The sequence below is a fragment of the Arachis stenosperma genome, chromosome 4, assembly GCF_014773155.1.
Source record: "Arachis stenosperma cultivar V10309 chromosome 4, arast.V10309.gnm1.PFL2, whole genome shotgun sequence".
Classification (NCBI taxonomy): Eukaryota; Viridiplantae; Streptophyta; class Magnoliopsida; order Fabales; family Fabaceae; genus Arachis; species Arachis stenosperma.
The window spans coordinates 33697709-33712876 of NC_080380.1; the positions used below are offsets into that span (position 1 = coordinate 33697709).

General features: G+C 33.3%; 1 non-coding gene across 1 annotated transcript; it reads left to right on the plus strand.

Moving 5' to 3' along the window:
* The first annotated feature begins 15024 nt into the window (after positions 1-15024).
* Positions 15025-15131, plus strand: LOC130977395 (small nucleolar RNA R71). Its single transcript, XR_009085087.1, has one exon. It is a non-coding gene; the product is annotated as a small nucleolar RNA R71 (small nucleolar RNA).
* The last annotated feature ends 37 nt before the right edge of the window (positions 15132-15168 follow it).

Below are 15168 nucleotides of genomic sequence, written 5' to 3' on the forward strand. Positions count from 1 at the left end.
TAATTTAAAAGATATATAAAGTTGTTTAATAAATAAAAAGGTGACTTAACCGGTATAATCGAGATTGACATTAAACGTTATATGTATTAGAAAAATAATTTTAATCAAATTTATAAAATTATAATAATTTATAATATGTGTAAATAGATTATACAAAAAAACATATTTATATATTTTTTTTAATTAGGATGTTTTGAATATTTCACATATAATACACACTATTATTTTTCTTAATATAATTTGCATATTAATATAATTTTATTTCATTATAATTTCATCCCTTTTCAATTTTTTTTATCCTAACAAAAAAAAATTATCTCTTTTTTTTATCTATTTTTTTTATTCAAACAACACAAAAAACAACCACTTCTTTTTTAATTGTCTTTTCAATTAGTCTCTTTTTATTTATTTTTTATCATAAAAAAGTCAGTGTAAACAGTATAATGATCATACAACATAATCGGTATGAACTAAATTGACTAAAATAAATTAATATTAATTAAAATCTTGCATGTTCAGAAGATACTAATGTACATGGCTTCATTTACTCTAATTTTTTACCCAACAAATAATATTGTCATTCAAAAATGAAATTATTTAAAATAATTACTCATATTTCTTACATAAAGACAAAAAGAAATGTAATACTTCCAATACAGTATAAAAATTAATTTTGGGTTATTCACCTAACATAAATAACTTCTAATAAAATGTTAAAGTATAAATTTTTTAAAGTATCTTCCTAGCCCTAATTTTAAAATGAATAAGAATCCACGTTATAGAATTATGTACATTTGTTATGTATTCAACTCTCATTTATTTAAAATTTAAATGGCACAATCACTGCTACACCTGTATCATAATAATTTCAAGTAGGAAAAATATAGGTAGACAATGAAAATACTAAATAATGTGAACAATGGATATATCGGATGTTCATTTCACTAGGTGTGCGGATGGTTATTGTAATATTAAGATTTAGGTGGGTAATTTGGAGGTGTAGTGTGTTTTAATTTGATTAGTGGTTGTTCATGTTGTTTAACAAAATTATTGGTTACCTAGCATAACCCTTTCAAGTATACATGAATTATGTAATTCTTGGTTAATATTCGTTTAATGATTTGGCAATCCCAATGCATGCATACAACATGTATAGTAATGTTCTATTTTATCACGTATAATATTTTGTGGAGTTGTGAGAAATCACACAATGCATACTTCAATACAGGACCGTCAAATTCGGTTTTTCACATACACATTTCTGGGGGATTTCATTTTCTAAATAAAAAATTCATGACATTCACATTGTCGATCCTACCATGTTCGAGGGAATCCGATTCCCCTGCCTTCACATTACCATCAAAAGAGACTCCTAAACCCTGAAATTACGAATAAATGTTTATATGTCTACAACAAGACAACTCCAATATGAACTGCGTATATAAACATTTTACTAACACCTTCTCTATACACCTTCACATCAACAACAATACACCATAGTCACAACTAATGATATCCAATAATATTTTTGCATCTTTGTTGGATGGATACCTGGGATTTATACTTTCTCTGAGGAGGTGTCAGAACAATTACATGACTAAGAAGAAATATCATAAAAATTAAAAAATAAAATAAAAATAAATAAAAATTATATGAACAAAAACAAAAAAAGACTTCATAAAAATATATGCATATAAAAAATAGTTTAGTAAATAATAAAAAAAAGCTCATATGAACTAGAAAGTAGTATGAACTCTAAATATATAACATCAGAACACTAAACAATAATATAAAAAATATTTATCATATAAATAAAAAATATAATAAAAAAACATAAAAATCAAAATATGAAAGAGAATACTAAAAAATTAAAATATTTACCTTGACAGTGATTGAAACAAATTTGAAAGATCTTGATAAAAAAATTTGAGACAAAGAACTACAAAAAACTAATGTAAAAATATATGTTTACTTGTATCCTTTTTATAGAAGAAAATGAAGGGTAGGGTTGGTAGAAAAAAAAAATTTTCATCTAATTTTTGAATGATAACCAGCCACCATCAACGTGAACGCAGAAGCTACAATTTTTAGCTTCACGTGAACGTGGGTTCAGAGATAGAAGCACTTCTGTGTTCAGAGGTTCCAAAAGTTTCCAAACATGAAAATAAAGTGTTTAAGACACTCAAACGCGCTTCTCTTTTATCCAACGTAAATCCCAAACACACTATTTAAAAATTTACTTCAAAATACACAAGAGTTCCACTCATACCTCAAAGTTGTTTAACATAAGTAAACTAAGACATTAAACATTAAAATTAATTCAATTAACTAATTTGATCACAACATTCAATTTATAATATTAAACCCTAACGATTCTTTCAGCTTTAGCTATGGTACAACTTCATCGTTCTTAAAAAGATAAATCTTTAAACAACTTCTAGAATAAAACAACTCCTCATGTTAAACTCCGCTCCAGAATAAATAATTAAATACACAGCAAAAAAAATTAACTGCACAATAAACCACTATACATTTCATTCTATTTTTTATAACACTTTTCGTTCTATTTATTGGCAGCCTTTTAATTCACATCACCAATCTACACCCATCATAACAAAAAAAATACAAATTCCATGCATCCGAATATAACAGCTCATGTTCCCATAATGGACTACTTTACACTCATTAGCCCAAGATACATAACGGCTAAGGTCATTTTGTAGAATGGCTGACATAAATCCTAACAAGGAGCCAGCTTATTGAGGACTGGGACAATAATGATATGCTACAAATTAAGCACTTGACAAATGGACACACTGGTCATTTGCACTGCGTACACTTGTTTCATTAATAGTATACGAAAAACTATTCCATCAAATCAACACCATTAACATAATTTAGATTAAATCTGTATGCTGCAGAAGATTGGAACAGAAAATTTCCATGTTTGTACTGTGGTATACATGATAACCTTCCTAAACAATAAATATGTGAAACTATATTTGGTTTACTTTTGTCTCATTTTGGCAGCATAGATAGCTTCACATGTTATCTACTGAGTCATGAAATATTTGAACGAAGATATCAGTTTGGCTAGTTTTTTTTCTTTGGTCTTGGTTTGGCTCATTCAACAATCAACAGTAAAACATGTGTTGTGGGCAATTGGGCATTAAAGATTAAAACATATATTTACAGAGTTTGGATCTAATAAAAAAGTGGAAAAATAATACTCTAAAATCAATCACTAAAATCAACTACTAATATATTTATATATAAATATATGTGTAGTTTAATTTATTTTCACTATGCATTTAGATTTCAACATGTATTTTATTGGTTTAATTATTTTATCGATCCTTATAATTTTACTAAATTTTTAATAAGATTTTTGTACTTTTTTTTCCGATTAAATTTCTATACCTTATCAAATTTTATAATTAAGTCTCTGCCATAATAAAAACGTTAGAATTAACGGAATCTTATGCTTAACCAAACGAATATGTCTAATACTTACTAAATATTTTGTATTGTTCAATAGAATATTCCGTTAATTCTAATATTTTTGTCACAGTAGAGTTTTAGTTACAAAATCGATATGATATAAGAACCCAATTGAAAAAAAAATATAGGAACTCAATTAAAAATTAAGTAAAACTATAAAGATCGACAGAATAATTAAACATTTTTTTATTCTATATTATCTTTTATCTCTATAGTTGTTAAGTTCATATTTTCTTTTTATTACGAAGTAATATGTTACACTGTTGTTATAATTTTATGCATATATAATAATATTATTTTAAATTACTTAAATTTATAATTAATAAACAGCTAACTTAATTATTATTTTTTAGGATGTTAAATTTAATTCCTAATTTAACATAATATAAAATATTATTTTATATTGTTCTTGTGTAGTAATCTAATCCGATACATATCTTGACTCTTAGAGGAATTAAATTATGTTCTTCTTGCCTTAAGATAAGGTATATATACTTCGGTCTTCTAGAAAAAAAAAATTAGGTAGATAACTATAAAAGGCATTTAAATACTTAAGTTAATATAAAAAGTATATTAAAATAGTAAATAATTTATAACTTACATTATACTTGTTGAGAACCAATTTAGGTTAGTCGAGTAGTTAACTCACTCGCTCGATTAAGTAAGTGTCAAGAGATTTAAATTCCTCCTTATGCATACAACAATCTATTGACTAATAACAAACTCTTAAATAGAGTTTAGATTTATTACAGATTAATTATTGACCTGTTGAGTTAGAAAATATCCTGAACAACTAAAAAAAAGAATTATATATAAATATTATAAGTTGATAAATAACATTAATATTATGACCATTTGGTCATTAAATTTATCGGTTATAAATTTTTAATTAAGAGAAACTAATATGATTTTTATTTTTTTCATGTATAATAAATTTTTAATTAAGACAAATTAATATTATGACCATTTCTTTCATGTATATTATAATTTAGTAATAGATCATATATATTACTCATTTAAAAATGTCTATCTACTATTAGATATTTGTTACTTTGTTATTATTTTCAATATAATAAAATTTTCTTTGCTCAAACATTCAAGCATTATTTGTTACTATTAAATTATTAAAATAATTTTTTAATTAGAAAATTCTATTATGATATTATCCCATAAATAAAATTAAATTATACAATAGTATTATCTTATAATATCCTAATAAATACATGCATACATACATATATACATACATACATATATATATATATATATATATATATATATATATATATATATCACAAAAGTAAATCCGGTTGACAGCAATGGTTAAAAAAAACATGGCTAAATAAATAATGACGGCAGTTAATACAGTGAAAAAGAGCGGTGTTACAATTAGTTTGATATTTAGTAGCGGTTATACTGTAATCGCTGCAAAGTTGATATATTGCGGTGGTCAATCACTACAAAAATACGCTAATTTGCAGGTATTTTTTATATTTGTGGCGGTTTTTAACCTCAGCAAGTTGCATTACGGCGATTTGATAAATTGATAGAGTTAGAAGTTCTGCAGTTTAATTACGGGGGATTTTGTAAATCCGACGCTATTTTATTTTATAGTTGCGGCGGTTTTTCACCCTCCGCTATTTGCGGCGGTTTTTTTAATATTGCGTTGGTTTTTGAAGGCTTCAAACTACAATATTTTGCGAAGGTTTTAATTGAGGTTGTAGGGGGTTTTAAACTCCTGCAAAATACATTAACTGAAAAATGTTTTTCTTGTACTTGTGGAAGTTGTAAACTGCCTCAATTTGAAATGCACTGTAGAAATAAAACTGCCATAATATTTTGAGATGCACATATATAGTTTTTTTATAAATTATTAATTAGAAGAAAAATTTTAATATTAGTAAAATTATTTTAAATATAAATGTAATTCATAACCTATTATAATAAGTAATAACTTCTTTATATTATAATAAAATGCATAACATCTTAATCAACACTGTCTTTATGTATCTAATCCTAAATATTAAACATGTTAAAATTCAATAACTTCAAAACTACCACTACAGCAGAAACGGGATTTAGCAGCGATTTTTATAGGGATTTACGGCGATTTTAAATTGCCACAAAACGAATTACCAACATTTCAAGAAGTGTTGCAGTATGGGGTGTGAAAATTTGATTTTGTGGCGGTTCCACTGAACCGCTGGCATAATCGCAACGAAATCTTTTGAATAGTGTCGGTTGAAACCAATGCTATTTAGCTAACCTTGAATTCGACGGTATTTTTCCGGCGGTTATAAACCGCTGCTATTTGTTGACCATTGTATTTTTTAAAATGTATTTGTTGCAACAATTAAGGAATGCTAAATAAGTCAAGTTCCAGCTGTTTTTGACTAATTTATTTTGTAATTCATATCTACATACAAGTCAATTACACAAACAAGTCCAAACAAATAGCCTTAACCTAATTTACCTTACGCGCTACTATCTCTAACTAACTTTTCACTCAACGCGCGAATATATAACTACCTTTTTCTTGCGGATTTCATTTTTTTTAATTTTCACAGCATTTTTTGCCTCTCCACGTTCTGTTCTATCTCTGTGTTTCTCTTTCTTCTTTATGTTCTCTTCGTTCTCTGCGTTCTATTCGTTCAATTTGAATGCTCTTTTATCTGATTTGAAGATTTGAAATCAAGCTGTAAAATCATATTTGAATAGTTATTTCGTACTTGAAGATAATGAATGATTCAAGTTCAGACTGTCAATTGAATCAGAGTGAAGTGGGTTATTGTTTTGAATCGAATCAAGTGGCTAAGGTGTATTCGATTCTAGTTAATGATTTCGTTAGTAGTTTATGATTCTATAGGTGGATAATGTTGTTTTTATTTGTGAAAAATTATTGTTCATCGTTGATGGTTTAAATTGAATGTAATGTAGGAGTTCTGAATCTGAATTATTATTTTGATGAATCTGTTCTATTCTCGTTTCAGTGTATTTAGGAAAAACTTCGGTGGATTTTGGAAATTTTTTGGCTTATTTTGGAATTTTTTCGGTGTATTTATAAGTTTAGACTTTCAACTAAACTAGGGAAAATTGTATTATTGTTTTGAATCGAATCAAGTAATGATTGATGGAATGAATTTGAATGTAATGTACGAGTTCTGAATCTGATTTTATTATTTTGATGAATCTGATTTGTTCCCAGTTTCGGTGTATTTTAGGTCTAATATGGTGTATTGTAGAATTATTTTGGTAAATTTTTAATTTCTATGTCATGTTAATGAGAAACTTGTTTCAAAGGTTAGGATGACTTTTAACACGCTTGAAGAAGCTAGAAAATTCTACAAAGATTATTTGAAATTGCAAGTTTTTCTACGAAAATTCGAAGCACAAATAAGAAGAAAAATGAAATTAAGAACCAATTGATTACACGTATCAAAAAGGGAAATGGAAATCGAACATATCTCCAACTAAGAAGATAAATCCTTCAGCTGGATTAAATTATCCTGCAAGAATTTATCTACATATATTGATGGACGTTGGTGTTTGGATCATTTCGAAGGTTGTGTTGCATCATTCACACACGTGTTGTCTAAATCAAGGAAAGGTGATTAAACAACACATGGAATTAAACATGTCTGTACGACATACAATAGAGAATAATGAGAAAGCCGAAATCAGACCAAGCAAAATATACCAATCATTTTTCCAGCAGCAGGGGTCATCGTGAATTAAGTTTTATTGAAAAAGATGTGAGAAATTACATCACAAGAGAAGTGCAAAATGTTTCGGAACTAGAGGATGAAAAAGAATTTGGAAAATACTTATTAAGAATTAAAGAAAAGAATCATAATTTATTTTTGTGCTTGAACTTGAGGTTGATCAGTCAATTAAGCTTGCTATTTGGGCCGACACAAGAAGCAGGGTTGTCTGTGAGTATTTTGGAGATATTATTTCATTCGATACCACTTACAATACAAATAGGTAATATGTTGTTTTGGTTTATGTGTATTTTGAAATCACTTTCGATGTATGTAGAGAATCTTTTGGTGTAGCAATGATTTTGTTTTTGTGTCATTGTATTTCAGGTATAATCTAGTTTTTAGTTCTTTTGTTAGGGTGAATTACCATGGTCAGTCAACACTTTTGGGATGTGCTTTGATGAAAAATGAGGATACTCAATCATTCAAATAGTTATTTGAATGTTGGCTTCGTTGCATGGGAGAAAATGCTCCGAAAGGTATTCTTACCGATCAAGGCACATCGATGCAAAGGGCTATTAAGGCTTGTATTCCCACAACACCGGTAGTGTATTTGGCATATCATGAAGAAGATATCAAGTAAATTAAATGGCTACAAGTGACACGAAGAAATTGAACACGAGATGAGTCATGTTGTTTGGAACTCTTTTTCGAACATCCTCTTGGGACAATAAGTGACTTTCAGGTAATGTTGTCTTTATTAGAATTAACTGATGATGTTAATTTTAGTGTGTGGATATTAATGTGTTTTGTATATGTAGTAAAGGTGTCAAACTGTATGTTTTTTGGTATATTTTAGTTCTGATTTAGGTGTTTTTTCAGAGCTTTTCGAATATTGTTATTTATGGGTTCCAGTTTATCTTAATCACCACTTCTAGCCCGAGATGAGAAGGACTCAAAGGAACAAAAGTATGTATGCTTTTTTTAACAAGTTTATTTTGCACAACAACTCACTTATCCAATTTGTCAGGCAGTATGATAATTGCCTAGGAAGTAGAGAACAGAGAGAGAGAGAGAGAGAGAGAGAGAGAGAGAGAGAGAGAGAGAGAGAGAGAGAGAGAGAGAGAGAGAGAGAGAGAGAATCGGATGTTGCAGATTTTTATGTCGTCATACCATGTGCAACAAATTCCTCAATAGAAGCTCAATTTCAACATGTGTATATGGTGCACAAAATTGTGATCATCAACAATGGCACCAATAGACTTGGAGCTCTCAAACGTGAATCACACTTTTTCACAACTTCGCACAACTAACCAGCAAGTGCACTGGGTCATCCAAGTAATACCTTACGTGAGTAAGGGTCGATTCCACGGAGATTATTGGTATGAAGCAAGCTATGGTCATCTTGTAAATCTCAGTTAGGCGGATTCAAATGATTATAAAGTTTGATAATTTAAAATATAAATAAAACGTAAAATAAAGATAGAGATACTTATGTAATTCATTGGTGAAAATTTCAGATAAGTGCATGAAGATGTTGTGTTCCTTCTGAATCTCTGCTTTCCTACTGCTTCATCCAGTCATTCTTACTCCTTTCCATGGCAAGCTGTATGTAGGGCGTCACCATTGTCAATGGCTACTTCCCATCCTCTCAGTAAAAATGGTCCAAATGCTCTGTCATAGCACGGCTAATCATCTGTCGGTTCTCGATCATGTCGGAATAGAATCCAGTGATTCTTTTCGTCTGTCACTACGCCCAACAATTGCGAGTTTGAAGCTCGTCACAGTCATTCAATCCCTGAATCCTACTCAGAATACCACAGATAGGTTTAGACTTTCTGGATTCTCAAGAATGCTGCCAATGGATTCTAGCTTATACCACGAAGATTCTGATTAAGGAATCCAAGAGATACATGCTCGATCTAAGGTAGAACGGAAGTGGTTGTCAGGCACGCGTTCATAAGGACGGATGATGATGAGTGTCACGGATCATCACATCCATCAGGTTGAAGTGCAGCGAATATCTTAAAATAAGAATAAGCTTGAATTGAATAGAAGAACAATAGTAATTGCATTAATTCTCAAGGTACAGTAGAGCTCCACACCTTAATCTATGGTGTGTAGAAACTCCACTGTTGAAAATACATAAGTGATGGTCCAGGCATGGCTGTGAGGCCAGCCTCCAAAACGTGATCAATAGTCTCCTAAGATGAACAATTGATTAAAACTAAGACCAAAGATGAAAATACAATAGTAAAAAGTCCTATTTATACTAGACTAGCTACTAGGGTTTACAGAAATAAGTCTAAGTGCAGAAATCCACTTCCGGGGCCCACTTGGTGTGTGCTTGGGCTGAGCTTGAGCTTTATACGTGCAGAGGCTTCTCTTGGGGTTAAACGCCAAGTTGTAACATGTTTTTGGCGTTTAACTCTGGTTTGTGACGTGTTTTTGGCGTTTTACTCCAGAATGCAGCATGGAACTGGCGTTGAATGCCAGTTTTCATCGTCTAAGCTCAACAAAGTATATACTATTATATATTGCTGGAAAGCCCTAGATGTATACTTTCCAACGCAGTTAAGAGCGTGCCATTTGGAGTTCTGTAGCTCCAGAAAATTCTTTTCGAGTACAGGGAGGTCAGAATCCAACAATATCAGTAGTCCTTTTTCAGCCTGAATCAGATTTTTGCTCAGGTCCCTCAATTTCAGCTAGAAAATACCTAAAATCACAGAAAAATACACAAACTCATAGTAAAGTCTAGAAATGTGAATTTCACATAAAAACTAATAAAAACATCCCTAAAAGTAGCTAGATCCTTCTAAAAACTACCTAAAAACAATGCCAAAAAACGTATAAATTATCCGCTCATCACAACACCAAACTTAAATTGTTGTTTGTCCCCAAGCAACTGAAAATCAAATAGGATAAAAAGAAGAGAATATACTATAAATCCCTAAATATCAATGAATATTAGTTCTAACTAGATGAACGGGACTTGTGGCTTTTTGCTTCTGAATAGTTTTGGCATCTCACTTTATCCTTTGAAGTTTAGAATGATTGGCATCTCTAGGAATTCAGAGTTCAGATAGTGTTATTGATTCTCCTAGTTAAGTATGTTGATTCTTGAACACAACTACTTTTATGAGTCTTGGCCGTGGCCCTAAGCACTTTGTTTTCCAGTATTACCACCGGATACATAAATGCCACAGACACATGACTGGGTGAACCTTTTCAGATTGTGACTCAGCTTTGCTAAAGTCCCCAGTTAGAGGTGTCTAGAGCTCTTAAGCATGCTCTTTTTGCTTTGGATCACAACTTTAACCACTCAGTCTCAAGCTTTTCACTTGGACCTGCATGCCACAAGCACATGGTTAGGGACAGCTTGATTTAGCCGCTTAGGCCTGAATTTTATTTCCTTGGGCCCTCCTATCCATTGATGCTCAAAGCCTTAGATCCTTTTTACTCTTGCCTTTTGGTTTTAAGGGCTATTGGCTTTTTCTGTTTGCTTTTTTTTTCTTTTATATTTTTTTCGCCACTTTTTTTCTCGCAAGCTTTGTTCTTCACTGCTATTTCTTGCTTCAAGAATCAATTTTTTTATTTTTCAGATCATCAATAACATTTCTCTTTTTCATCATTCTTTCAAGAGCCAACAATTTTAACATTCATAAGCAACAAGATAAAAAATATGCACTGTTCAAGCATTCATTCAGAAAACAAAAAGTATTGTCAACACATCAATATAATTAAATTAATTTCAAGGACAATTTCGAAACTCATGTACTTCTTGTTCTTTTGTATTAAAAACATTTTTCATTTAAGAAAGGTGAATGATTCATGGAATTATTCATAGCCTTAAGACATAGACACTAGACACTAATGATCATGTAATAAAGACACAAACATAGACAAACATGAAGCATAAAACCGAAAAAACAGAGAGATAAGAACAAGGAAGTTAAGGAATGAGTCCACTTTAGTGATGGTGGTGCCTTCTCTTTGAAGAACCAATGGTGTTCTTGAGCTTCTCTATGTCTCTTCCTTGCCTTTGTTGCTCCTCCCTCATAGCTCTTTGATCTTCTCTAATCTCATTGAGAATGATGGAGTGTTCTTGGTGTTCCACCCTTAATTGGTTCATGTCATTACTCAATCCTTCTAGAGAAGTGTTGAGTTGTTCCCAATAGTTGTTTGGAGGTAAATACATCCCTTGAGGCATCTCAGGAATTTCTTGATGATGAGCTTCTTCATGCGTCTCTTGAGATCCATGAATGGGCTCTCTTGTTTGCTCCATCCTCTTCTTAGTGATGCACCTGTCCTCTTCAATGAGGATGTCTCCTTTTATGACAACTCTAGCTAAGTAGCATTGATGGCAAATGAGATGAGGAAAAGCTAGCCTTGCCAAGTTGGAGGGCTTTTCGGCTACTTTGTAGAGTTCTAGAGAGATGACTTCATGAACTTCTACCTCCTCTCCAATCATGATGCTATGGATCATGATGGCCCGATCCACAGTTAATTCGGATCGGTTGCTAGTAGGAATGATGGAGCGTTGGATGAACTCCAACCATCCTCTAGCCATAGGCTTAAGGTCTAGTCTTCTCAATTGAACCAGCTTGCTTTTTAAGTCTCTTTTCCATTGAGCTCCTTCCACAGATATGTCCATGAGGACTTGGTCTAACCTTTGATCAAAGTTAACCCTTCTAGTGTAGGGGCGTGCATCTTCTTGCATCATAGGCAAGTTGAACGCCAACCTTACATTTTCTGGACTGAAATCTAAGCATTTACCCCAAACCATTGTAAGCCAATTCTTTGGGTTCGGGTTCATGCTTTGATCATGGTTCCTAGCGATCCATGCATTGGCATAGAATTCTTGAACCATTAAGATTCTGACTTGTTGAATGAGGTTGGTAAGAACTTCCCAACCTCTTCTTTGGATCTTATGTCAAATCTCCGGATACTCATTTTTCTTGAGCATGAAATGGACCTCAGGGATCACCTTCTTCTTGGCCACAACTTCATAGAAGTGGTCTTGATGGGCTTTTGAGATGAATCTCTCCATCTCCCATGACTCGGAGGTGGAAGCTTTTGTCTTCCCTTTCCTCTTTCTAGAGGTTTCTCCGGCCTTAGGTGCCATAAATGGTTATGAAAAAAAATAAAAAAAGCTATGCTTTTACCATACCAAACTTAGAATATTGCTCGTCCTCGAGCAAAAGAAGAAAGAATAGATGAAGAAGAAGAAGATATAGAGGAGAGGGAGAGAGATGTGTATTCGGCCAAGGGGGAGAAGAGAGGGTAGTGATATATGAAAATGAAGAAGGATGGAGAGGTTTATATAGTGGAGGAGGAGGGGTTAGGGTTCGGTCATTTAGGGTGGGTTTGGGTCAAAAAGAGATTTTGAATTTGAAGGTAGGTGGGGTTTATGGGGAAGAGTGGATGGATGTGAGTGGTGAAGAGGTGATGGGGAAGAGTGATTGAGGTGATTAGTGAATGATGTTTGGGAAAGAGTGTTATGAAAAGGTGTGAGAAAGAGGGGGAAGGTATGTGGGGATCCTGTGGGGTCCACAGATCCTGAGGTGATCCTGTGGGGTCCACAGATTCTGAGGTGTCAAGGATTTCTCATCCCTGCACCCTTTAGGCATGTAAAATGCCGTTTGCATGCAATCCTGGCATTTAACTCTAGACTGCAGTATGTTTCTGGCGTTAAACGCCACTTCTATGCTTGTTTTGGGCGTTCAACGCCAATCTGTAGCATGTTTCTAGCGTTGAACGCCACTTCCATGCTTGTTTCTGGCATTTAACGCCAGCTCTCCTCAGGGTATAATCCTGGCGTTTAAATGCCAAACTGCTGTTTATTTCTGGCGTTCAACGCCAGCTTCATGCTCTGTTCTGGCATTGAACGCCAGTCAGATGCTCCTTACTGGCGTTTAAACGCCAGTAAGCTCTTCCTTCAGGGTGTGCTTTTTCTTCTGCTGTTTTTGATTATGTTTTTAATTTTTACAATTATTTTGTGACTCCACATGATCATAAACCTAATAAAACATAAAAGAACAATAGAAATATAAATAAATAAAAATTGGGTTACCTCCTACTAAGCGCTTCTTTAATGTCAATAGCTTGACAGTGAGCTCTCATGGAGCTTCACAGATCATCAGAGCATTGTTGGGACCTCCCAACACCAAAATTAGAGTTTGAATGTGAGGGTTCAACACCAAACTTAGAGTTTGGTTGTGGCCTCCCAACACCAAACTTACAGTTTGACAGTGGGGGCTCTGTTTGACTCTATATTGAGAGAAGCTTATCGTGCCTCTTTTCCATGGTTGCAGAGGAAGATCCTTGAGCTTTAAACACAAGGTAGTCCCCATTCAATTGAAGGACTAACTCTCCTCTGTCAACATCAATCACAGCTCTTGCTGTGGCTAGGAAGGGTCTTCCAAGAATGATGGATTCATTCTCATCCTTCCCAGTGTCTAAGATTATGAAATCAGCAGGGATGTAAAGGCCTTTAACCTTCACTAACACGTCCTCTACCAATCCATAAGCTTATTTTATTGACTTGTCTGCCATCTCTAATGAGATTCTTATAGCTTGTACCTCAAAGATCCCCAGCTTCTCCATTACAAAGAGTGGCATAAGATTTATACCTGATCCCAGGTCACACAGAGCCTTCTCAAAGGTCATGGTGCCTATGGTACATGATATTAAGAATTTACCAGGATCTTGTTTCTTTTGAGGTAGAGTTTGCTGAACCCATGTATCTAGTTCACTAATGAGCAAGGGAGGTTCACCTTTCCAAGTCTCATTACCAAACAACTTGGCATTCAGCTTTATGATGGCTCCTAGATATTAAGCAACTTGCTCTTCAGTTACATCTTCATCCTCTTCAGAGGAAGAATAGTTCTCAGAGCTCATGAATGGTAAAAGGAGGTTCAATGAAATCTCTATAGTCTCTAGGTGAGCCTCAGATTCCTTAGGTTCCTCAGTTTGGAACTCCTTTTTGTTCAGAGGATGTCCCAGGAGGTCTTCCTCACTAGGATTCACGTCTTTCTCCTTCTTTATGTATTCGGCCATATTGATTATATCAATGGCCTTGCACTCTCTTTTCGGATTCTCTTCTGTATTGCTTGGGAGAGTACTAGGAGGAGTTTCAGTGATTTTCTTACTTAGCTGATCCACTTGTGCCTCCAAATTTCTAATGGAGGACCTTGTTTCACTCATGAAACTTAAAGTGGCCTTAGATAGATCAGATACTATGTTTGCTAAGCTAGAGGGACTCTGCTCAGAATTCTCTGTCTGTTGCTGAGAAGATGATGGAAAAGGCTTGCCATTGCTAAACCTATTTCTTCCACCATTATTAAAGCCTTGTTAAGGCTTTTGTTGAACCTTCCATGAGAAATTTGGATGGTTTCTCCATGAGGAATTATAGGTGTTTCCATAGGGTTCACCCATGTAATTCACCTCTGCCATTGTAGGGTTCTCAGGATCATAAGCTTCTTCTTCAGAAGATGCCTCTTTAGTACTGTTGGATGCATTTTGCCATCCATTCAGACTCTGAGAAATCATGTTGACTTGCTGAGTCAACATTTTGTTCTGAGCCAATATGGCATTCAGAGTATCAATTTCAAGAACTTCCCTCTTCTGAGGCGTCCCATTACTCACAGGATTCATCTCAAAAGTGTACATGAATTGGTTATTTGCAACCATGTCAATGAGTTCTTGAGCTTCTGCAGGCGTTTTCTTTAGGTGAATGGATCCACCTACAGAATGGTCCAATGACATCTTAGACAATTCAGACAGACCATCATAGAATATATCCAGGATGGTCCATTCTGAAAGCATGTCAGAAGGACACTTTTTGGTCAGTTACTTGTATCTCTCCCAAGCTTCATAGAGGGATTCACCTTCTTTCTGTCTGAAGGTTTGAACATCCACTCTAATCTTACTCAGCTTTTGAGGAGGAAAAAACTTGGCCAAGAAG